Source organism: Lissotriton vulgaris, chromosome 2_1 (genome assembly GCF_964263255.1).
Source record: "Lissotriton vulgaris chromosome 2_1, aLisVul1.2, whole genome shotgun sequence".
Classification (NCBI taxonomy): domain Eukaryota; kingdom Metazoa; phylum Chordata; class Amphibia; order Caudata; family Salamandridae; genus Lissotriton; species Lissotriton vulgaris.
The window spans coordinates 265989065-266014899 of record NC_141687.1 but is presented as its reverse complement, the minus strand read 5'-3'; the positions used below and the strand labels follow the sequence as shown (position 1 = coordinate 266014899).

Here is a 25835-nt window from a genome sequence, read left to right as displayed (position 1 = left end):
CTGCCAAAGATGGAAGTTTACCAAAGCGTAATGTCATTAATTGTTTTTTTATATTCATTGAGAACGGTATGCTCAGATAATGTGCCGGAACAAGGGACTTATAGTTATTTATCACCATCCAAGCGTGTGACCTTGTTCTAAAGATATTTTTGTCCAGCTGAGATGAATTAATTTTTGAAACTTTGTTTATTGCTTGTTTGAATGATTGGTATGGGAGGTTTTTATTCCACAATTCTGTTGTACATGTAATTGAGAGAGATTTGAATAGATATTGATGAAAGGGGGAAGTTTTGTCCTCATTTACTTCCGACGAAAGTGCGTCGTTGATTTATGAAGTGGATACATTTATTTTCAAACTATACTAGGTTTCGACTGTCGCATACATTCTGCCCAAGACTTCATTTAGTATGCCGAATTCCAGGCGCACCTAAGCCGGGGAGGCCGACCTTTTTATCTGAAATGTTTTTTTGTAGACGGAAGCTACCAGTTGATTTAAAACCTCTCCGTCTTCTCCATGAAAAGCAACGCTGGCATATGTTATTGTTGGTAGAATTTTTACCTTCATTACGGCAAGCAGAGGTTTATATGAAGGACCCTTCAACTTTTTAGCCAATAAGCTGAAGGCAAATGTAATATACCCTTTTTCCTCAGTGAGATTTCTTGAGTTGTCAATATAGAAACCCAGATACTTGTATTTTTTTACCTCCTCTAGTTGGTTACTGTTAAGCCAGGTTATAGGTTTACGCCTCAGTTGGCTCCCAATCACCATTATTTTGGTCTTCGATGTATTTATTTCAAGTTTGTTTTCTGAAATGTAAGCTGACATTTCATTCACACTTCTTTGAAGACCGACTTTTGTGTTGCTCATTAGCACCACGTCATCAGCATATGAGAGATGAGAGAGTCTCAATTTTCCGAGTTTCGGTGGATGGGAGTTGGTACAGTCCAACCTTTGTGAAAGATCTGACAAAAACAGGTTAAAAAGGTGAGGGGCCAGGACACACCCTTGTTTTAGGCCTCTGGTAGTTATTAACATCCTCGATAACCTGGACCCATCACCTATCTTAATTCTTAGCCACGTGTTTGAGTAAAATAACAATATGCCTTTTAATAGCCTTTCAGGAATGGCCCATGCTCGAAGCTTTTTCCACTATCAAAAGCAGCTTTTAGGTCTTTAAAGCAGAGGTAGAGATGTTGTTACCTCTGCTTACACTTATTTGCCATTATTGATAGACCTAAGATATTTGTTGCCGTCCCTATACCTTGCCTGAAGCCTGTCTGGTTGGCCGGGATAATATTGAGGTTATCAGACCAAGCCTTAAGCTCTTCTAACACCAGAGTAGCATAGTATTTGGCTTCAACATCCAGGAGGGCTATCAACCTGTAGTGTGCTGGATTTGATCTGTCTCCTCCTTTAAATATAGGGGTCAGTATTGAACCTTGCCAATTTGCTGGTATATAGTTTAAGAGTTCTACTTCTTGATGTAGGCCAAGTAAATAATTGCTCCAGAACGATGTGTCATGTTTAAAGATTGCTTGGGGGATTCCGTTAGGGCAAGGAGCGCCGTCATTTCGGGCTTTCTTTATTGTGCGTCTAACTCCTTGGCTTGACAGGAACGAGTAGCTTGTCGCTGGTATTGATGGGCCATTATCCTCTATACAGTTAAACCAATCATTCGATTTCTTTTCCTTATGTGAGGTTTTGACTTCTTCTGAGCTGGTGGTTTCTATGATCCTGATGGAATTGTCATTTCCCTTGGCTAAAGTCTGGCGGTTTCTTTCTGCTGTATCTTGGGTGTTTATTTAAAAAAACCTTGAGGTCAGAAATTACGCCCACTCGCCTTCTTGGATATTTGACAATAATACGTTCGCTGGTCTCTGCAGTTTATTTATGGTAAGCCAAAACTGTTTTGAATTTGATTTCTTAGAGATATAAAGCAGTTCTGCCCAGAATTTGTCATTAATTTTTCTTTTTTCTTCCCAAAGTTCTTTTTTATACCGCTTTCTTAGCTGCCGTACGCTGTCCCAGGCTGCTGTGTCAGGTACTGTTCTTTTTAGCCTCCTTATTTCTTTTTTTGAGATTGCATTTCAAGGCTCGTAGCCCTGCAGTTGTTTTTTTCATCAGGTACTTTTTTTGGCCATGATTTCTTGTCTGCCTTTGTCCAGACGATATTAGAGAAGATAAGTCTGCTGTAAATTTTTCCCAGGCTTGAATGATAGTCTGGGCTTCTACTCCACTGGCACCGATATGCTTTTTTATTTGTTGCTGAAGTGTTTCCATTGTTTCATTTGACCATTTGAGGCGCTTTAGGTCAACCGTTTGCGTGTTTCCTTCAACTATTGTATTTGCCTGATGTTTAGTGATTTTTAGCCTGAAGTTTATGAGTTGTAATGAGTGATCACTCTTGGTTGTGTACTCAATAGAAAAGTGGAAGAGGAATGGCATCAATGATACTGAAATGGCTGTATCGTCTAATCATGATCTTTTCTTTCCTCCGTGAAATGTGTGCTTAGGTGGAAAGTCATTTGGAGTTCTACCATTTATTACTCATAACCCGAGAAACTCAAGAGAATAAGCAAAGATATTCAGAAGAGGAAAGATCCAGTGAGGGTGAGCGTTTCACTGTGAGGTTGTTCCGGTAGATACAGGCAATACCGCCACCTGTTCTAATGGGTCTGTCTAGTCTAGTGATGTCGTAATTAGGGGGGACCAGTAAGTCCAGGATCGGGTTGGATGATTCATTTAGCCATGTTTCGGTGAGGATTAGGAGGTCAGGTTCGTGAGTGAGAATAAAATCAGCAATGTCAGCCGCATGTGCCGAGGCTGATCTGCAGTTTAGTAGAATGCATTTGAGACACTGCTTAGAGGTCGTAGGAGGTGCCAGTGTTAATGGAACTTGCATGAGATTCTCCAGGATTATACCTCTGGTGTAGTGATTAGGGGGTCTATGTGTACTGAGATGTATGGTTTCGATTAGAGATGATAGTTTCGGCTTGTTCGGGACAACTGTGGACTGGTTGGGTTAAGGGGGTGGATCGTAGGAGAGTAGGAGGGAGTGTATATCCTTGGTGGAGAAGGTGTTCTTCCTGCGGATCGGACAGGATGTGGAATTGTAGTTTGAAACTGTTCTCCATCTGGGGGGGGGGGGGGGGGGGGCTGATGGGGAGAAAGACGTGGCGACTGGTACTGGGGAGTGGGGCTGTGGCTGTGGGGGAAACTACTCGTATCACCCGTGTGACGTCTAGTCATGGGTTGCTGCCTATGTAGGTCCAGAGCTTGTGGAGGTCATCTTTGATATATTGTAGTGACAGTAGGATTTCATCTAACCTAGGGTCCGGTGTGGGCGGTTTAGTCACTGTACTGTCTAAGCGAGTGGGGTGGGGGGTGGGGGGGTTTAGGATGTGGAATGGAGAGTGGGGTGAGGGTGAGGTGATGATGGTGTTGTGGGGGTGGTTCTCAGGGGATCGGATAACACTTGGGGTCTGGGTGGGCGTATGCACGGATAAGTTAAAAGGTGCATGTCCGGGGGGGGGGGGGGGGAGGGGGGGATGTCGGTATGGGGGGGCGTTATGGGCAAAGGGGGCTTCATGGGCAAAGTGGGCAAATGCCCGAGGCCCCCATCTTCTAAGGGGCCCCCTCTGAAAGTAAACTGTTTTTCACCGTTGCTCAACTCTATTTCTATAACACAGCTGCTCACTTTATCCCTGCCTATCTCTTCCTTTGACTTTGTCCAGCGTAATGTTAATGACGTTTGAGCCCCCGAATAGGCATTTCAGCAGTTTTTGTGTAAACCCAGTTTGCAAAAGTTTGTCTGTCATCATGTGTACCTTAATTAGCAGATAATGGGTAATAGACTTCAAAGTTATTTCTAACAGGGGGTCCAAAATATGTCTTGCCCAGGGGCCCTAAAAAGCCTTAAGACAACACTGCCACCACATCAATTGGCTGCATGCCTCTTGGATAATCCTAAAACCAAACTTTGTGCTTAGTTGAACTTGTTTGCCAGATCCAGAAAGCTGGTACATCATTGGCACTTGCACACTATCTTAAGCGCTGTAAAGACAGCAGAGGTGGTGAGTGAGTGGGATTGAGAATGCCCTTCCACTGCCCAGATTCACCACTCGCCTCTGGGATAATCCTAAAACTAACCTTATTTATTTATTTATAACATTTGTAGAGCGTGCTGTTACCGAGCGGTGTCCTGGCGCTGTAATGATAGCTCCCCTAGTCTAAACCTCCTGTTTAGTTTGTGAACAGCCACGTTTTCAGACTTTTACGGAAGGTCATCAAGTCCGTAATCTGTCTCAGGGCCACAGGTAAAGCATTCCAGGCTATTGCTGCCCCTCGGATGAAGCTTCTACCACCCCAGCGCACTTTCCTTATGCGTGGGGTCCTAATCAGCCCCAGACTGGCTGACCTGAGATGCCTACCCGGTCTATACCACTGGAAATGCTGTTTTAGGAACGGCGGGCCAAATCCATGGACCGCCTTAAAGACTATACACAGGGTTTTGAAGGATATCCGTTTCCACACTGGAAGCCAGTGTAGCTTCGACAGTTCCTGGGAGACGGAACCGAACTTTGGCAGGCCAGTAATGAGTTGGGCTGCTGCATTTTGCAGAACCTGAAGTTTGTTCAGCAGCCCCGGTTGGGCCTCGAGGAATAGACTATTACAATAGTCGAGGCGCGATAGCACGAGGGCCGTCACTACAGTTTTCTTGCACTCCTCCGGTAAAAAAGGGGGGGATCTTCCAGATAATTTTCAGTGCCCAGTGGATGGATGAGGTCAGTGCATTTACTTGGGGTCTGAAAGAGAGCTTTTTATCGATCAGGACCCCTAGATTCTTGACCTTCGTAACAGGAGTTTGGGGGGGGGGGGGGTCTCATCTCTTCAGGCCACCACTTCAGACTCCAAAAATTGACATTGGAGCCAAAAAGTAGAAGTTCAGGTTTAGCCGAGTTCAATTTTAAGCAGTTCCTGGCCATCCAGGTGCCAACTGCTGCCATACATTCCTGGAATTTGCAGGCCACGCCATCCTCTCTCCCTGGAAGCAGTGACACCACAATCTGTGTGTCGTCTGCGTAGGATATTGGTTCAAACCTGTATGCCCGAATAACCGGGGCGAGAGAGGAGACATAGATATTAAAAAGGGTGGGGCTTAAGGAGGACCCCTGGGGAACCCCACAGGGTAGTACGAATGGTTTAGACTCAAATTCCCCCAATGCAACCACCTGACCCCTATTGGCGAGAAAGGCTTTCAGGATGCCTAGGGCCCTCCCCTGTATCCCGCAGTCTTCCAAACGGTCCACCAAAATTCTATGGTGGACCGTATCGAAGGCCGCGGATAGATCCAACAGTACCAGAGGCGGTCGGCCCCCTGCATCCATCACCCTCCTAATCTCCTCCGTCGATTTGATCAGGGCAGATTCGGTGCTATGGCCTTCTCTAAACCCATGTTGCGATATGTCAAGGCCTTGTGTGGCTCCTAGGAATACGCTGAGCCGAGTATTCATAGTTTTTTCTATGAGTTTAGACGGTAATGGGCCGATGATTATTGGGATCGGCGATGTCCAAGTTAGGTTTTTTTAGCAGAGGAATAATTGAGGCCCGTTTCCAGCTCGCTGGAAAGTCCCTAGCTTCAAACAGCTGATTAAATAACTTGGCTAAGGTGGCGGCTATAGGGGCTGCCGCCAGCTTTGCCACGGTCGCCGAGCAGGGGTGACCCAGATTTTATGCCCTGCAGCTGTTTCTTAATCTCTTCCAAGCTGACCGGGGCGAATGTTAGGAGCTTGGACTGAGCTAAGTTCTCGCACAGTTCCAAGCTAGGGGGCGTTATCACTGGCTTAGGAGTGGCCAGGCTCGAGACCGTATAGAACAGTTCCTTGGGCAAGCTCTTAGCCCCGTTGATACGGTTGGTGAAATACATTTGTTTTGCCTTCCCAATCATATCTTTATAGATCACCTGACTTGATTTGAGTTTTCTTTTGTCTGCCTTATTGTAGTTTTTGCGCCAGACCCATTCCAACTTTTTGCACACTAACTTGAACTCTCTGAGCTCGTCGGAGAACCAGGGGGCCGACGGAGAGGTAAGAGTGGGACGACAGCTTTTGGGTGGGGCTAAAATGGTACAGGCGTGGTCGACTCAGTTGGAATAGGTGGCAGTCGCTTTGTCGACATCTGCTGGCAGTGTGCCCATGGATGACACCAAAATCTCCTCAAGAGAGGTTCCCTCTATCTTGTTCCAGGCTCTGCAAATCCTTGCTGTTTTTCTAGCCTGTCTCGCCCTAGAAGGTGATATGGTGGAGATACTAAACAGCACTGTGGCATGAGAAGACCAAGCGACGGGATCAGTTTTTAAAAACTTCAGGTCAGGGTGGTTTGTGAAAATTCCGTCCAAGGTGTGGCCAGCCGTATGAGTGGAACCTGTGACCACTTGTGTTAATCCCACCACATGCATCACCTCAGTTAGGGCCGTTGTGTCAGAGTCTAAACTACTCTCTAAATAAAAATTAAAATCTCCTAAAACTGTGAAGGACTTTGTGCACAGGACTTCCTCTAAGATGTTTCCCACTGTGCCTAAAAACAGTGCCTTAGTGCCGGGTGGCCTATAAAGAAGACAGCCCCTGAAGGATTTATGGTTAGACAGAATGAAATTAAACGGCAGGGCTTCGCATGTCTCTGAGACCACAGGATGGAAACTGCCTTTGATGGAAGTATGGTAGATGACCGCCAGGCCACCACCTCTTTTCCGTGGTCTGTCCAGGATGAAACTAAGGTAGTCTGGTGGGGTGGCCTTCACTATGTCTGGCCCAGAGGCCGCATCCGTCCAGGTCTCAGTGACGAATGCAATTTTTATAACCTTGTACTGGATCAGCTCGGCACACTCCAGACTGTGTTTCACCATGGATCTAGCGTTAATCATGAGGCAACTTATGTCACTCATCATGCCCTCCCCTTTAGCCTTATTTGTATTAGCACCCGCCCGGACAGGACTTGAAAGGATAGCTAGAATTGTCCTATGACAAGATGGGCAAACATGCGTGCCTGCCTGTATCACCTTATCGAACATCAGGCCCAAGCAACCCAGTTTCTTCCCTCCATCATCCAGGCTCAATAATGAGTCACGGCCGTAGACAATGTCTGGAGGATTGCCTGATGTCTGCCGACCAGGGGTCATGGCGCTAGGCGCAGGACCGGCGCAGACGGGCTTGCCTTCGGCGCACCAGCCCTGCCTATGAAGTGCTGGTTTTGGAGAAAGCCTAGAGCGCTCACCTTGGCCCACTCAAGATGGCGGCGTCCGGGTGAGTGCTGGTTCGATTTTCCCCCTTCCTGTGCTTCAGATTGAGGTAAGACAGAGCCCCTGACTCCCCGCTACTTATGGACTGTCTAGTGGTATATTAGGTAGAATTATGTGCAAATTTCCCAAATTATTTAAAAACGACTAATAAAATCAGTATCCGTTTTCTGAGGTATCAAAAATCACAGTTAGTGCAAATTCGCGGTACAAACAGTGGAAATAACGCAGCGTTAGCCCTACTCCCGGTTCACACCTCAGGAGCTATCTCTTGTTGCTTACCCGAACACGTGTGCTTGATGTGAAGCATCAGCAGTTAAAGCACATCAGCAAGCCATCAAGCCAGCAGGTGGGTGTTAGAAACCTGGTCTGCTTTAGTATTTTCTTTTTCGTGTTTTATCGTACATACAGTAGTCACTTTTTAATATGGAGGAATCTGCTTCTAACTAAGGACTCTGTTGCATAGAGTCTCAGTTTATAAAGAGCCAGTAAGTGCCTCTTCAGCTACCATGGACACTTTTCTTTACCGCGTCCCACTAAGACAATATTTAGAGAAAATTCATCCAACAAGCATACTATTCAAGATTATTTGTCAAGGAAAATTAGTGAGCCGCTTGTCACACAAAAAGAGCATTGTAAAACATCGCTGGTCTCGTTTAATGAGAAGGAAACTGTAAGTGTTGTATCATAATTGGCTCTGATGGAAGACATTCAATATATGTTAGCCTTAGTGTTGTAATTATTGTCTAAAATAAAATAAGACAATCCGGGAATCGGTGGACAGGGGCGAGGAGGCCATGTTGGTCCTCCTCGACCTGTCCGCTGCATTCGATACAGTGGCACACGACATACTTGTGACTCGCCTTCAGCAGCTGGGGATTGGTGGCACGGCCCTGGCATGGATTAAATCTTTCCTTTCAGGCAGATCCCAAAGGGTACTTCTTCGTCCCTTTGAATCAGAGGATAAACTCCTTCTGTGCGGTGTGCCCCAGGGCTCGGCCTTGAGCCCTCTTTTGTTTAACGTGTACCTAGGCCCGCTTGCCAGGGTAGTGGAGTCCTGGGGGGTCAGGGTGGTCTCTTACGCTGATGATACTCAGCTTGTCTTTTCCTTTAAAGACCACTCTGACTCCCATTTTTCCAACTTTCGCAACTGCCTTGGCAACATCTGTGCATGGATGGCTTCTAATCATCTAGCCCTGAATATGGACAAAACAGAGGTTCTCTTTTTTAGCCAGAAATTGCTCCCCCCGCCACCTTGTGGTGGCCTACTGTCTTGAACCCCCCTCCCAGTCCTGTACAGTCGGCCCGCAATCTCGGCTTCCTTTTCGACAACGCCATGTCCTGCAAAGCTCAGGTCAACAGAGTTACCGCGACCTGCTTTGGAAAGCTGCGCATGATTAGGAAGATCTTTCCATATCTCCCCCTGACGTCCCGCAAAACGATTGTCCGTGCTCTTATTACGGCACATTTGGACTACGCCAATAGCTTGTATGCCGGTGCCCCCCTCTATCTCATTGACCGATTGCAAATTGTTCAAAATGCGGCAGCCAGACTTATTGGAAACATCCCTACCCGCAATTCGGTCACAGCATACCGGAACGACCTACATTGGCTCCCCATCGCCCGTCGCATTGAATTCAAAATCTTGATCCTTGCCTTTCGGGCTATACATGGAACTGGCCCGGCTTACCTTAGTAAAAGACTCAAATTATCTGTATCAGCAAGACATCTGAGATCTAACAGTCTCCGTCTATTGGTGGTACCCAAATTTAGGCTCGCCAAGAGTGGCGGCAGAACATTTGGAGTGACTGCGGCTAAGTATTGGAACAGCCTTCCTCTGGACCTTAGGTTCATTGAGTCAGAGCAAGTCTTCCGACGTAAATTAAAAACCTGGCTGTTCACCAAACTCTGATTAAACGAGCCTGTGGCCCCCCCATAGCTTCAGGTCAGGAGACACATGAACCTGGTAGCACCCCCTCCCGTGATTAACCTGTATTCTCAGCGCCGGGACACCCCCGTCGTGGGTAGCTGTGCGCTTTATAAGCTTCCTAAATAAATAAATAAATAAAAAAGGCAACACGTAAGACTACTTGTTACTAACAAGGGTTCTTGACAGGAACTCCTCGCAAGACTTGTGTCCCTCAGACTGATCTTTCTTGTGTAGGTAAAGATTGAAAACTTTGTCTTTTTGGGCAAATTTATTGGTGAATTCCGGCAAAATCTAAAGGGGATACTTTCAATCTCTATGAAAAACTCCCACACCAACCACATGTTCTCAGACTCATTTGGTCGCAGCCCAAATTAAAGCTGGTCTTCAGTTTTTAGTTTATTTTGAAGTCAGATGTTCACTTCGGTGATTTTATGACTTTTGGTTGGTGCTGTCCCAGTATTTTAGGTTATCTGCAACCTAAAGCGGTGTACCACGCTTCTGAACCCAACAGCAGAAAAAAAGAATCTGAAAATAGCAATTATACACTGTGGGCCTACTTCTAACACCATAGGGGGATAGCACTAGCCACCTAGTCATTGACACCCAAACAGAAACAAAAATAGAGAAAATTTGAACATTTCCAACTGTGAATCCAGGAAAGTTTCATGCAACTATTGTCACAGCTGGGGCCAACGAGAGTGAGAATTTTAATGTCAGCCCAGTGTTCAAAGGGGCACGATACCCATAATTCTTCAAAATATTAGGTGAAACCGGTTCTGAAACAGCAAGTGAAAGTTGACAATACTTCTGAGTAGCTTTTTAGGTCTTGTGCCTAGCGTTGCAGTGCGCAGCAAGACTTTATGTAGTGGCTTCTGAAACCTGACCCCACGCTCGTGCGAGTGCTCTTGTTTTCGTCGGCTGCAATTGGCCAAAGGCGGGCACATTGCTCTGCCATAGCCTATTGGTGTCGGTTACCCGCAGGCCCGACATCTGTTTGCAATTATCGTGCACAGAGGCGTGCGCGATAATAGAAAACCGATGTCTCGGTGTGGCGCGCGCTTGCACCACTCGTTCAAAACGTTATCGCCTACTTCCTTGGTCTTTTAGCATGCTCCTGGTCATTGTCTCTTCCCATTAGGGCTAGATGCTAAGTCCTCTGGCAGGATCGCGCTCCTGGTCATTGTCCCTTCCCATTAGGGCTAGGTGCTCAGTCCTCTGGCAGGATCCCCTCAGATCATGTCATATTCCCTCCCCGCCCCCCCCCCCCCCCAATGCACACACAACTCAGAGTCTTCCATATGTCACAGGATTTCATCGTCTTTGGACTGAAGGGCCTCACCGAAGCATTGAGCGGCCCTGAAGGGTCCCTCGCACTCCACGCCCGTGTTTCCCATCTGTGTCTCCCCCTTTTCACGCTGTCTGACTGGAACCTACTTGTCACATCTCCCTCCAACAGCCAGGCACTGTCTCCCGCCCGTGTGACCGTCTCTCTCTCTCTCTCCATCTGGGGCGCTACGGGAACCGCTGCTCCCGAAGCGGCCGATACATCCACTCCACGGACTCGGTGCGGAGGGCGAAGACGAACGTCTACCACCTGGCCTGCTTCGCCTGCTTCTCCTGCAAGCAGCAGCTCTCTACCGGGAAGGAGTTTGCGTTGGTGGAGGAATAGGTGCTGTGCAGGGTGCACTACGACTGCATGCTGGACAACCTCAAGAGGGCCGTCGAGAACGGTAAGAGGCCGCTCCTGCCATGTAAAGTGAACAGACCTCACTACCCGACGTGGTTCCTGCCAGCATTCATTGGGGTCTGGGCTCACGGTGCTGCTCTTTGCCGTTGCAGGCGGCAGGATGAGCATGGAGGGAGCCCTGTTAATGGAGCACAATCTGAACCAACCCAAGCCCGCCAAGAGGGCCCGCACTAGCTTCACCGCAGACCAACTCCAGGTAGAACTAAGCACTTAGAGGCCTCTGCCGTAACTATGGATAGCGCCCACAAATGTCCCCACCCCTGCGTGTTCTCTGAAGCGCCCTGCTCTGCAGGGTTCTGGTGCACGCATTTACTTAGTGCTGTGTCACACATTTTGGGGTGCCATGCTTTGGAACAGGGGCTCTCCGCGGCCCACAAGAGAAAGGGAAAATCCTTCAGCTGCACTTCATTTTCCTTTATTTTGCAGGGCATGGCTCACCTGTTTTGTTTAATAACTTACAACTATTCAGTGCAGAGCAGTGCCCATTGCAGAAGCGCTGTGCTTTCAGCTTCAAAGCTCCATCTACCCGTAATGTGCCCTGCCTCCCACCACCAAAAGCAGACTGATTATTTAATCTCTCCTTTCACCCCGCTACCAGGTTAAAGAGTTCATCATCGGCTGGGTTCAGCCTCTCCCAGGATCACCTCTACAGCGCAAGAGCCACAGTGATCAGCTGCTGAGCCAGCCTCAGACCTGCCCGCACCCCTCCTACCATGCAGCAGCTAATCAGCTGCCCAACAAGTACGGACTCCGTGCAGTAAGTAGTAGAACAATCACCCATTTGGTCTCCTGTTGTGAAATATCAAATGTGCATGCTACCTGCTTGTTGCATTGCAAGTACCAGACAATTACCCTTATCAGACATGCATGCTACCTGTACCTCTTTAGCCTACGTTTGAGTTGCTTGCATTTGAGGACGTGGTCAACAGGTCGTCCTCGCCTGCTGGAGACTACCCGGCCAAGGATCGAATTTGTCGCACTAAGGAAGTTATCTTCATGATTTGCCAGGAAATGGCTCCCATTTTTACAGTGGAAAAATCGGCAAATCATGAAAATTAAAAAAAAGTAGTAAATGTAATCTTTTAACAATCTGTGGAAATAGTAAACAGTTCAACTTCAATGTTCTATATCTCACTTTCGAAAAATGCTGCATTTGAAAAAGGTATAAACTAGTAATTTATATACATTTGTTAAAAAGGGACATGGGCGGTTGAACTGCATATGTTCCCTAGTTAGTCACAGGCCTGATCGAAGTACTTGCAAAGCTGGGGCCAAAAACATAGCATCAACGTCAGTATCTGGCTGGTAGTTTAAAGCGTTAGCTACCATTAGCAAACTGGCAGGATTGCTTCAAAAACTAGAACGTGATTTTGTAGTGCGCAGGGGTTGAAAATATGGACGATCAATGGTATTGCCAGATCAATCGGGCTTTGTGCCGTTGCGTTCGACGACACATAATTTAAGAGCATTATTCGCAGTCCTTCATCTACTCAAACCTGACTTAGCTGCGGTAGCGATCCTCTTGGACGCTGCCAAATCGTTTGACTCTGTGGCCTGGAAATATATGGTGGCGGTATTGCATCGCATGGGAGTACCGTTTTTTTTACGTCCCTGATCACCTTACTATATACTAATCTGGTAGCGCGTGTGCGAGTTAATGGTCGAATATCAGCGCCGTTCGCAATACAGAGAGGCACGAGGCAGGGATGCCCGCTATCACCTTTATTGTTTGCTATAATCCTGGAACCCCTAGCCTGCATTTTGCGGCAAAGACATGCTGCCTCGGCTTTGTGTTTTCACCTTCGTTCATTGGCAGTATCTATGTACGCAGATGATACGGTGCTTTATATTCGGGAGCCAAGGAGATACTTAGATGGGGTGCTCAGAGAATACGTCAGATTTGAGCGCTTCTCTGGTCTATCAATAAACTAGGGGAAATCTATATTGCTACCCTTAACTGATATCACTCACCCATTTCCGATAGAGTTTCCTTTGGAATGGGCTGCGGAACCAGTTCGATATTTAGGGATAATGATCCACAGAGATACCCAAGAAATGATCCGGGCTAACTACGGTGTGGCAATCTCAAAGTTAGAAGATCAGGTTGCGCGCTGGATACGATTACCCCTGTCGTTTGCGGACCGCGTGGCCCTGATTAAAATGGTGGTGCTCCCCAGATTTCTATATTATTTTGTGAACATTCCACTTCCTCTAACGGCTCATTTTTTTGTGAGGCTGCAATCATTGTTAATTACATTGGCCTGGGGGGGAAAGAAACCTCGTGTTAAATGGGACACCCTAACCAAACCATATGATCGGGGTGGGTTTGCAGTACCGGACATGAGATTGTATTATCTATGTGCACAAGCTCACTTTGCCTCTTATTGGATCTCCGCACCACCGTACACGCCGCATGTGGCGATAGAGGCTGGGGCGACGTATCCGTTGCCCTTAAAGGCGATGATTGTAAATCCATACTCCGTGTACGAGAAGGGCGAGGTGGGCACGGTACAGTGTACGGTGAAGGCATGGCGAGAGTTGGGGAGGCGCGCGCATCGTCTGCCGCTCTTTGCGCCTGCCATGCCCTTGCTATATCATGCGCACATTTCGGTTTCGAGTGATGTGCGCGCCCTTCAGCTACTGCCGGGTGCTGGGATACACACCATGGGGGATATTTTCCCGGCTGGCCGATTTATTGACTTGCAGACGATACTGGACCATACGCCTAATGGCACTATGGCTACGTTCACCTATGTTAGGCTGCGCGCTGCGATACGCGATCACTATCAGACTCTCTTGTTGGAGCCACCTACGCTGACTGCACTACAGTTGATGTATGCTGTGACTTCTCGCGTGAAATTGATTTCGAAATTGTACAAGGCCTCGCAGGATGATGAGAGCGATGTGAATGTGGTCGCGAAGAATAGATGGGATGCATGTCTGCTGGAGCCGTTGTCAGACGATGAATGGGAGGAGTGCTGTGCCATGACTAGTAAATTTGCTGCAAATGGGAATTTTTGGCTCATACACTATAAATTCTTACAACAATGATATTACACCCCAGAGCATCTTTTTAAATTTGGGCTCCGTGATACACCTGCATGTGTGCGTTGCGGGACTGCTTTTGCCAATTTTCTTCACCTAGCCTGGACGTGCCCACATGTATCTAGGTTTTGGATGGGTGTGACGGAAGCACTGTCTGCCATGACTTAAGTGACAATTGAGGTGGACCCGCGTGTATGTTTGCTGGGTATGGTGTCTGGTATTCCGGTGAGTGTGAGACGCTTGGTTACGTTGGCGCTGCAATTGGCCAAGCGCAGAGTGGCGGCCTGCTGGGGAGGGAGGAGGGCGCCTGATGTAGGGACCTGGCTGCAGGAAATGGCATACTGCTGGGATCAGCTAACATGCTATTATGAGGAGCTGCCAGTGGGCTCACGCCCAAGAGATATTTGGGGACCATACACCACTTACATGTTGGCACAGCTTTCTGCGGATGAATGAACTTGGTCAGAGTCTTTAGCGTGACAGCTCACTCCACTTGTGGAGGTGTTAGCCCAGATGCGGTAGGTTGTTGGCGATTGCTGTTCCCTTGGTCAATCTCCTTTGATGCTACACTGGGAGTGCACCCGCTATCTCGCCAGTGGAATAACGCCACATGTACTAGTCCTGCTTGGAGCTGTCCTCCAACGCTGAGGTGGATATCGATTGCTCTTAATTAAAGCCTCAGATGTTACCAAACTGTAGGACTCTTCGTGATGCGATGATTACTGCCCACCATGCTTGTTATATCTTCCATCGCTTGATTGTCTGTCCACCTAAGATCCAGGAGGGATGCTTGGGGGGGGGGGGGGGGGGGGGTATGTTTAGTTCCTAAAGTTTGACTAAAAACTATAAAATCAAGGCTATAAGGAAATCCGACATTGCTGCTGCAGGTTCAGTTCTGTTCTGTCAATGCTTGCAACGCCGCCGGGCCTTTGGCTGTCGGCATCTTGGCTGTGTATTGGGAACTGTCAGCATATTTGATCAACATTTGCGGCCGGCCCGTTGGGTTGTAGGTCTTAAGTCGTGTACTTGCAGATGATGTAATAAAGGCCTTTATAAAAAATAAAAAAAAATTAAAAACTTTACGGGTCCTCTTTTCCCAGATCCTCGCTCCTTCCTGCTCCTTATGTTTCCCATCCCTCACTTCTTTAGCTTTCTCCAATACCATGACGTCGCTCAGATTCGAGTCTGCCCATCATTTTTATCCATGTCTTGTTCCCTTCTCTTCTTCTTTCACAATTCCTAATCTTTCATGCCTTCCCGCTCTCACTAACTCCTCTGGTCCAAGGATTTTCCTCTCCCATCCCTAACGCCCGATTAGTGCACCCCCTGCAGTCATTCCCACAATCTTTATTCACGCCCGTACCTCCCAATCTGTCTTCATGTATCTTTTCTCTCTACCTCACCAATCACAACATTCATGCTCATCTCCTTACCTCGCTTCTCCGTTTCCCTTTCTCTACACACACACACACCCAGACCCTCACACCCACACACCCCCCAAACACACCCAACCCCCCCCACACACACACACAATACCCCCCACGCACACAATCGCCCCCACACACACAACCCCCCCACACACACAACCCCCCTCCCTCTATCTATGGCCCTCACTCTTTCTATCGCCCTCACTCTTTCTATCGCCCTCACTCTTTCTATCGCCCTCACTCTTTCTATCGCCCTCACTCTTTCTATCGCCCTCACTCTTTCTATCGCCCTCACTCTATCTATCGCCCTCACTCTATCTATCGCCCTCACTCTATCTATCGCCCTCACTCTATCTATCGCCCTCACTCTATCTATCGCCCTCACTCTATCTATCGCCCTCACTCTATCTATCGCCCTCACTCTATCGCGCTCTCTCTAAATATATATATATATATATATATATATATATATATATATATATATATATCTTGTCTGTCTGCCTATATATCTATCGACCTCACTCTATCAATCTATCTATCGACCTCACTCTATCAATCTATCTATCGCCCTCACTCTATCAATCTATCGCCCTCACTCAATCTATCGCCCTCACTCAATCTATCTATCTTCCGCCCTCACTCCATCTATCTATCTATATACATATATATATATATATATATATATATCTTGTCTGTCTGCCTATATATCATCGCGCTCACTCTATCTATCACCCTCACTCTATCATTCTATCGACCTCACTCTATCTTTCTATCGACCTCACTCTATCTATCTATATATATATATATATATATATATATATATATATATATATATATATATATATATATATATATATGGATATAGATATAGATATACAAATCCCTTTCACGATACCTTGAAGTGGGACGGGTCCCCAGGGGTCTCCGCATAACGCTTGCACCGAGTTATGACAGCCCAGACCCACTCATGCTAGAGGAGTGGGCTGCAGCGAATCTGGAATCCTCAGCAAAACTCATGAGGATTTTAGTAAAATATGCGGAGAGCGATAGAGTTAAACTTCAAACTGAAATTGAGAATTTGGAGGTGGAACTGGCAAAAGTCGATATAGATGATAACATCAAAAAAAGGAGGGAGGACATGGATATGCGACTGGCTAAAGAGAAGGAAATTATTAAAAAGCGAAAGGCTTTTAAATTTGAGCGAGATAGACTGGATTATTTGAATGGACATATTTTCACCTTTGCCCGCAGATATGATGGAATTAAGGCACGGATTGGCAAAATGGGGCAGAAGCCACGAGAAGTAGCATCAACATCTGCCTCCTCAACTGACTTAAGTTCAGCAGCAGAGAGTGAAACAGAAAGAGGTCCCTCAAAAGGCCAGGGATTGGGGTTTACAAAACTTACCCCTGCACAGGAAGTGAGCTGCTTCTGCGAAAATCGAAGGGACACTCTGAGATCAAGTACGCATCCAAAATCCTTTCAAGGAAACAAAGGGCAAACCGCAAACGGCTCGAGCGTCGGAAGTGCCACAAGAACAGGTGGGGAGAAAAAAAGCAATCGGGGCAAGTGGAACAAAAAACGGGGACAGATGTCAGTGCCCCCTCAATAATTAACCTGACTGATGTTTCCTTAACATCCAAGGAGATTGCCATCCTATCCCTGGGATTATCATACTGCCCACCTAGGGATTTTAACTACGCAAACACAAGGATGGACACTTTCAGATATATCAGGAAACTAAAACTCAGCAAATTCCACCGCTTACAACCTTACAAAAAGCCTAAGACTGCAGCAGCACAAAGCCCTTCATTATTAACTGCAGGGGAAGGACCTGCATTCCAGGAAATCTGGGGTCTACAACGTGAAAGCCTGGATACAAGTTTGGGGGTTACAAGTACTGCAATATGTGGGACCGGGATCGGTACCATACCATTCAAAGCCAAGTCCACCTTCTTGCCGGTGCTAACCCATGACAACCTGGATATTTATCATGAACTCATCATAGAGGATTTGAAAAAGTTATGCACTACCTCCAACAAAAAACAATTGGCCATCAACAGACAGAATCAAGGTTATAACAACTTGGTCAGCAAACTCAAAGCCGACAACAAAATAATAGTAAAACAAGCCGACACAGGGGGGAACATCGTCCTTTGGAATCAAGATGAATATATAAAAGAGGCTGAGCGGTAATTGGGGGACACAGATTGCTATAGAAAAAGCAACCTTTCAATAATAAAGACAGCATGGAATGACCAAAATTCGAAGTTGATGGCATGGCGAAGTAGTGGCTTAATTTCATATGATGAATTCCGATATCTGAAAAAGGACCATCCGGTCATCCCCACCTTCTACCTTTTACCCAAGGTGCATAAGGATGCCTCAACGCCACCAGGGAGGCCAATTATTTCGGCTATAGACAGTTCCACTGAAAATATCTCTCGATATATTGACTATTTTTTACAGGAGTGGGTGAAACAACTGGATTCCTATGTAAGAGATACTACTGACTTTATTTGCAAATTGGCCACAGTAGAGTGGAATGATGATTTTCTCCTAATGACTGAGTGAGTAATTGAGTGAGTGAGTGAGTGACCTCACTTTATACGTCTATTAAACACTGTAATGGTGTTAAGGCAGTGGAACATTACCTTGATAAGCGCCCCATGGATTGTATACAACATAACAAAATGATTGTTGGAATGATAAGGCACGGAAAAAAGGGCGGAACTGATGTCATCACGCCGGCGTGGGCCTATTATAGGCGTCGGTGACGTCAGCGGAGTCGCGAGCGATGCCGTGCCTCTATGACGTCCAAGTCCACGTCAGCGCGAAGCTACGAAAAGAATTTCCGAATGTTGCTGGCGCAAGGGGGATATTCACAAGGTGAGGAATCCACAGTCAGATATTGTATTTGCCTAGAACAGAACTTTTTTACATTTAACAATCAGATATATCAAGAGATGAGAGGGGTGGCCATGGGGGGCTGCTTTTCCCCCAGCTTCGCATGTCTGCACATGGGGCTGTGGGAGGAGCGGGTCCTCATGGATCAACATAGGGACACTATGACTAACAAGGTGATGTTATACCTCAGATATATAGATGATCCTTTCATGATATGGAAGGGGTCTTCTGAGGAAGCCACTGATTTTGTAAGGGAATTAAATGTTTACAACCTGAACTTACAATTCACCTCACAGATCCACAAAGAGACAGTGAATTTTTTAGACGTGGAGCTCTACATCAAAGATAACACATTAGAAACGAAACTACATAGAAAAGCAACTGCGGGGAATACGTTGCTTCATGCAACTAGCCAGCATCCGCAACATCTTATCCACAGTATCCCCTACGGGGAGATGCTTAGGTTGCGGAGAAGAAAAGTACTTACCTTCGGTATCGCTTTTTCTGGTAGATACAATATCTGACTGTGGATTCCTCACCTTGTGAATATCCCCCTTGTGCCAGCAACATTCGGAAATTCTTTTCGTAGCTTCGCGCTGACGTGGACTTGGACGTCATAGAGGCACGGCATCGCTCGCGACTCCGCTGACGTCACCAACGCCTATAATAGGCCCACGCCGGCGTGATGACATCAGTTCCGCCCTTTTTTCCGTGCCTTCGAGGCACACGGACGGACCAATGACAATAGAAATATACACAGTATACACAGTACAAATATCAAGGTAACACACACAGTGTGAAGCAAATGCAATAAAACATTTGAAATAAACTCCTTGACAATAAAATAAAACATTAAAGAAACTCTGACCTAGAAGAGTGGACAACGGGGAGGCGGGTGGGTCAGTGAGGAATCCACAGGCAGATATTGTATCTACCAGAAAAAGCGTTACCGAAGGTAAGTAACTTGTTCTTCTGATAGATACATCTGCCGTGTGGATTCCTCACCTTGTGAATAGAGTCCCACAGCAGTCCACACTCCCGGAGGAGTGTGTCCACTCTTCTAGACCAGGAAATCCTGGTGTCATCAGTGATATCATGAGTGATGTTACTGACCATGTCATGAGTGATGTGATATGTGACGTCATCAGCAGTGCATTGCCGGAGCTAGAGTTCTAGTTAGCTGAATTAACCATAACGGGGGAATTTCATTGGTTTTGTACGAGTGAAATGTCCAGCTAACTAGAACACCCCTGAAACCTATGATTTTTTCAGTGAATTTCTAAGGTTTTTAAAATGCTAATTCCTAAATAAAAATTTCTAACTTTCACATGACTGAAACCTATGTTTTTCGAGTGAATTTTAAAGGTTTTTTCATTGCTAGTTTCTAACTATGCCTACAGAGGTAGGAAATGTGAAGAAAGAAGAAAAAAACGCACAGAAAGAAAAAAGAGAAATGCAGAAAGAAGCAACAGAAGTCCTCAAAGACAAAGAAAAGTGCAGGAAGAAGGAAAACGTGCAGGAAGAACAAACAGAGGAGCAGAAAGAAGACTTGTTGCAAAATCATCCTGTACCCTCAACTTTTCAGGCGGGTACTGGTGGTAACTGAGTCTTAATAACCAGTCCTAGAGCCAGTGCTATGTTAAAAGACACTTAGAATACAGTGAAAACACACCTACATACAATAGGGAACACTATGCATTGGGGTCCCCCGGTGATTAGCATGACCTCCTTTGTAAGACCCTAGTATATAAAAGGGAAGGGGGATTAAAACTACCTCTTAAAACGAGCCCAGAGTGCGTTTGCACACTGGTGAAGGGTGGGGGGGCTTGAGATGACGTCTGCTAACACGACCTGTGGGCGTTTTAAGTTGGGAGATTAAGTCCCCTTGAGTCCTTTGGGTCAAACTAGCACACTAGGTACCTCCAGTAAGCACCTTTGCAGAGAGGTGTAAAAAGTAGCACAGCCTGGACCACCTCTCTACAACGCAGCGCAGTGGCGCTTACTGGAAGCACCTGGTGGGCTAGTTGGCCCCCAGAGGCCCTCAGGATTGAAGGGGAATTATTTCCCCAACTTAAAACACACCACAGGGTGTTTGCACAAGTCACCTCAGGCCCCGTCCACTCCCTTTACCACTGTGTAAACACGCCCTATGGCCGTTTTAAGTTGAGAGATTAAGTCCCATTGAATCCTGATGGTCCCTAGGGTCCAACTAGCCCACCGGGTACCTCCAGTAAGCGCCACAGAGCTGCGTTGCAGAGAGGTGTAAAAAGGGCATGGCCTGTACCACCTTGCTGCAACGCAGGCCTCTGGCAGTTACTGGAGGTTCCTGGTGGGCTTTTTGGCCCTCAGGGACCCTCAGTATTGAATGAGAATCAATTCCCCAACTTACAACTGGCCAGGGTGTGCATTTGCACAATGGTGAAGGAAGGGGGCGGGACCTGGATCACATGTCTGCAAACACGCCCAGTGGCGTGTTTTAAGTTGGGGAATTAATTCCTCTTCAATCCCGAGGGTCCCTGGGGGCCAACTAACCCACCAGATACCTCCCATATGTGCCAGAGAGCTGCGTTGCAGAGAGGGGTTCAGAGGCCGCGCCCCTTTTTAAAACACTTTGAAACCCAGCTCCCCGGTGCATACTGGAGGTTCCTGGTGGGCTAGTTGGCCCCCAGGGACCCCCGGTATTGAAGAGGAATTAGTTCCCCATCTCCAAACGCGCCAGGGGGTGCTTTTACAGAGTGCTGCAGGGAGGGGGCGAGGCCTCCTGCGCTATGCAGGTCTCTTTTTAACTTTTTAACTTTTTTTTTAAAGGGGGGCTGTGTGGCCCCCCTTTTCCTAATTTATTGGCCCTGGGGACCCCAGGGCCTGACCCCTATTTTTTTTAACAAAAAAATGTGGAAGGGGGCCACGTGGCCCCCCTATCGAGGCCATAATCTGCCCACGGGGCAAAATTTTATTTAATTGGAGGGGGGCTGCGTGGTCCCCCTCCTCAGGCCATTTATGGCCCCGGGACCCCATCCCCCGGGCCGGCCTTTGCATTTTTTTTGTAATGGGGGAGGGGGCCGCGTGGCCCCCCCCCCGGGCCACTTAGGGCCCCGGCGACACATCCCCCGGGGACAGCCCTATCCGTTGGGGACCTTGGGGGGGGTCCCCAATCCCCCCATGGTCCTGTCAGCTCTCCGCCTCCTGCGGGAGCCTGCATTGCTTTTCCACACAGTGTGGAAAGCAATCTGCTTTGGTATTTGGAAGAGAGAGCAGGTTTCCCGCTCTCTCTTCCAAATACCAAAGCAGAGTTTGCTATGGAGGGCGGGAGCCGCGAGGCTCCCGCCCTGCCATAGCAAACGGCAGTTATACCTATGAACACTGGTCCTTAAAAAGTTAGGTATAAGCAGGATAAATATAGAATGGAATCAAAACTATATTCAGAGAGTCCAGCCGGACAATCAATTTACTAATGTAATAAATCTAAACACATAATCATGAACAACAATATAGTGGGACACAATCCTGTATCCTACAAGGAAAAAGACATATACAAAACACACAAGGACATTTCAGGCAAGACAAGTATAGCTTATCAAATGTAAATTCTTTAAAGCTTAGTACAAACAGTCAATGCACTTTTTTGACACAATGGAGTAATGTGCATGCTGTTTCATATGGCTCGCGACGTTTCGATCGTTTTAACGGATTGGCAGGATCATGATTAAGACAATGAATAGTGCAAGCCTGATTTTTAGAAATTGCCTGTGAAAAGGAGATGAAGGAGGAAAAAGGGGGGGGGGGGGATTAATAGACTTAAGGAATGCCTGATAGTGAATACACTACTAAAACCAAGGGCGACTCACTTCTAGTCAAAGTCAGAGTTAAGGCAACTGTGTCAAGGTGCTTGCATTCAGGGATTCAAAAAATCAAAATGCGAGGAAGGGTAAGCACGCCTTAAGGAATTAAAAAGGCTGTGCATGAAACTACCACAACACACCGGGCCTAAAGTTGAAGGGGTACAGGTGAGAAGGTACTGGGCGTGACTATACCGCAGCGCAAGCTAAATGGTACAAGTGGTGATACCGACTGGCCACAATGGGGTTGCACCGGTCCCATTAGAAAGTGAAGTCCACGTAAAACATTCCACTGAACGATGGTGGTGTCGCTGTGTAAAGTAGGTAAACAATCAGCCAAATGCGTGCCGGTTCTATAGGGATGTGCTATGACGTGGGGTGTCTCTATCATACCATAAAACAACAGGGATGCCCGATTGCGTGCTGGCTCCCAGTATACTATTTGGTATTCACAAGGTTTACCGTGCCTCACCACACTCATACCCAACACACGAGGATAAAACGGACCTCTATTCTTATGGGCGCAATTCAATGCACGTGGATGTGGTGGTCCAGTGACAAGGACACCAATTGCAATCTATCGGGTGAAAAAGCAAACTGCAGTGTCCCGGGGGTGGGCACTCCGGGACACTGCATGAGCCGGCCCTGGGGGGTGGCAGTCCCCAGGACCTTCACAGGGCTCCAGGAGGGGGGGCAGCGTGGCCCCCCTCCCACCATTTACAAAGTCCCAGGTTTGGTGGTCCCCGGGGCTTGGGGTTCCGCCACAGACCCCCTAATTTGAATATTTAGAGCCCCAGGGAGGTAGCGGTCCGCAGGGCGTGTGCAGGGGTTCAAGCCCTCCCACACAGGTTGGTAGCCCCAGGGGCTGCGGGGGAGCCCCCACAAATAATTTAGACAAGCCCCGGGGGGGTGGCGATCCCCGGGGTGGGCTGGGAGCTCCCCCCGCAAATATGTTTATAACGCCCCGGGGCCCAAAGGGGCTAGGAGCCCCTTTGGGCCCCCCATTACAATAAAAGATTGCCCCCGGGATTTGGCCCACCGGGGGGCTAAATATTAACGAAGCACGGGACAAGTGATTTCATTTGAGATGTCATCAGTGATGTCATGAGTGATGTCACTGGCCATGTCATGAGTGATGTAATATGTGACGTCATCAGCAGTGCATTTCGGGCGCGCGAGTTAAAGTTATCTGAACCTGGTCCCGAGGAACAAGCTGTGGGAGGTCCTTGACAAACTGGGGGTCCCCGAAGGTCTTTTGAACATGATAATCCGCCTCCACACCACTAATTTTGCCCAGGTTAGATGCGGCAGGATGGGGGAATTGTCTGAGAGGTTCCCCGTTGGCAGGGGGGTAAGGCAGGGTTGTGTGCTTGCACCAACCCTGTTCTGCCTCTATGTCAACGGGGTAATCTCCCACTTAGCGGGTGTACCAAATTCTGACGCCCCAAAATTGGCTGCTGAGAGGGTCCCAGCCATCATGTTTGCCGACGACACATTGCTACTATCTAAGTCGGCAAAAGGCATCCAGCGAATCCTTGACGGCTTTGTGGACTTCTGTGAGGCCCATGGATTAGAAATTAACGCCACCAAGACGAAATTCATGGTCCTCAACCCCCCACAGAAATTTCACTTTAGTCCAAGCATTGCACATATCAAGCTGGAAAGAGTAAAAACCTTCGAATACCTGGGAATTGTACTAAATGACAAATTCACCTGGAGCTCACACCTGGTGAAAGCTGCACTCAAACTGACCCAGCATTCGGGAGGCATAATGAAGCTCTTGGCAAGTAACAAATCCTCAATCAGGCCGATTGGCCCCCCATTACAGATATACAAATCCCAGGCCAAGGGGGCTGTCATCTATGGATCTGAACTTTGGGGCCATGAAAAAACATCAAAGCTGCTGAAGGTGGAAAATAAATTTATTCGTAACCTTGTCGGGCTACCACCGAGCACCCCCCTTGTCCCCCTCAGGATGGACCTAGGCCTATGCCCGCTTGATGAGGAACTGGCTCTACGCCCACTGGCCTTCTGGCGTAGAATATGGACAACTCCAGAATTGGCCACTTACAGGGAAGGACTCCGGGAGGTTCTTGCCACTCCAGGTGCTGGAAAAATTAAATGGCTCAATTCTATCAAAATAGAATTGGAGGCCCTGGGTCTCTCAACAATGTGGTCTGACCCCCAGAACACGTGCCATATCCTCTCTAAAAAGGACCTAGCAAGGTCATACCGAGAAAGCAAACTTTCCCTGATACTTAACCACCAACATCTTGGGTCCTTGACAGCTTCCTTTTTGTCCCACAAGGTGAATTACATTATGGAACCAACTTTGGATAAAATTTATCCCGCCTTACTAAGAAAATTATACCTCCAGTGGAGACATGGATCTCTCCCCATCAGAACTTTCACAACTAAATGGAGTCATGATCCAAGTAGTACCTGTCCAGCATGCAGAATTTCGGATGAAAGTGAGCTCCACATCCTTTTCTTCTGTCCAGCTTACCGAGAGATCCGAAGGTACTGGATTGTTCCCCTATGCAGGAATCTGGGATTCAAGAAGTGTTTGGCCGCTTTTAGAGTCTTAAAAACTGATTTGTCAGACCATATTGAGTTTGCTATGGCCAAGTACTTGGGCGCCCTCTGGTCTATCAGAAGGAAATGTCTCAAAACACAGACTTGAGTGCGGACTTGTTTTTAGTATATAAGGATTTCTTCCTAGTAACGTCTTATGAATTTTACAATACGCTGTATAAATCATTTAAATGAATTGTTTTTATATAATTGTCTTTTATGGTAAACTTTTACCGAAATAAAGATTTTTGAAATTGAAATTGAAATTGTTATCTGAACTAACTATAACAGGGGAATTTCACTGGTTTTGTTCGAGTCAAATGTCCAACTAACTATAACGCCCTGAAACGTATGGTTTATTCAGTGAATATATTATATATACACACACACACAGATACATACATACATATATAAACAGATGAAAAGTATTCCCTCAGTTTCTGCAAACCTTCTCACCTGCTTATGCTTCCAACATATCTTGTCCAGATGGTTACCGATTAAATCATTACTGGTTAAAACACAGTTGACGCAACAGACAATTAGACTAACCTTTCCATTATTTCTTTAGATCAGGCTGCTAAGATGCATATGGTTATGTCTGTACCTACAACCATGTTTTTGTTGGTCTATTGTAGTGATTTATATGTGCGTTTCCCCATTGTAGCTCCAATTGCATTGTGAGCCCTTGAAACACAAGGCACCATTTGTTTTTGCCTATATGATCTTCTAAAGCATAATTATAAGAATACATTCGCAAAAATTGATATACAGGGTCTTTATACGGGTTGATGGCTCAACACCTTGCTTGAAGTCATACATTGCGGCACTAATTGCTTTATGATTATATACTGCTTATAAATATACTGCAACGGACCCCCTTGTTGTTTTATTGTATTGATTAGCCCCATGTTCCAGTTGGTAACAGAGCAGGTCCTGCTGTTTGAATTTTTCATCCATACTTTAAGTCATCAGCTATTCAAGAATACCTTATTCATCATGGACAATGATTGGCCTTGCTACAGCTCCTGATCTTCTACTACACAACCCTAATCGGATCCTGCTCTGTAAAATTCA

The 25835-nt window shown here is 46.9% G+C and overlaps 1 protein-coding gene across 2 annotated transcripts in view; it reads right to left on the bottom strand.

The window, feature by feature from the left end:
• The window catches only part of MYO19 (myosin XIX), a 603741-nt gene that overhangs the window by 418662 nt on the left and 159244 nt on the right, over positions 1-25835 (bottom strand). The window lies entirely within an intron of this gene.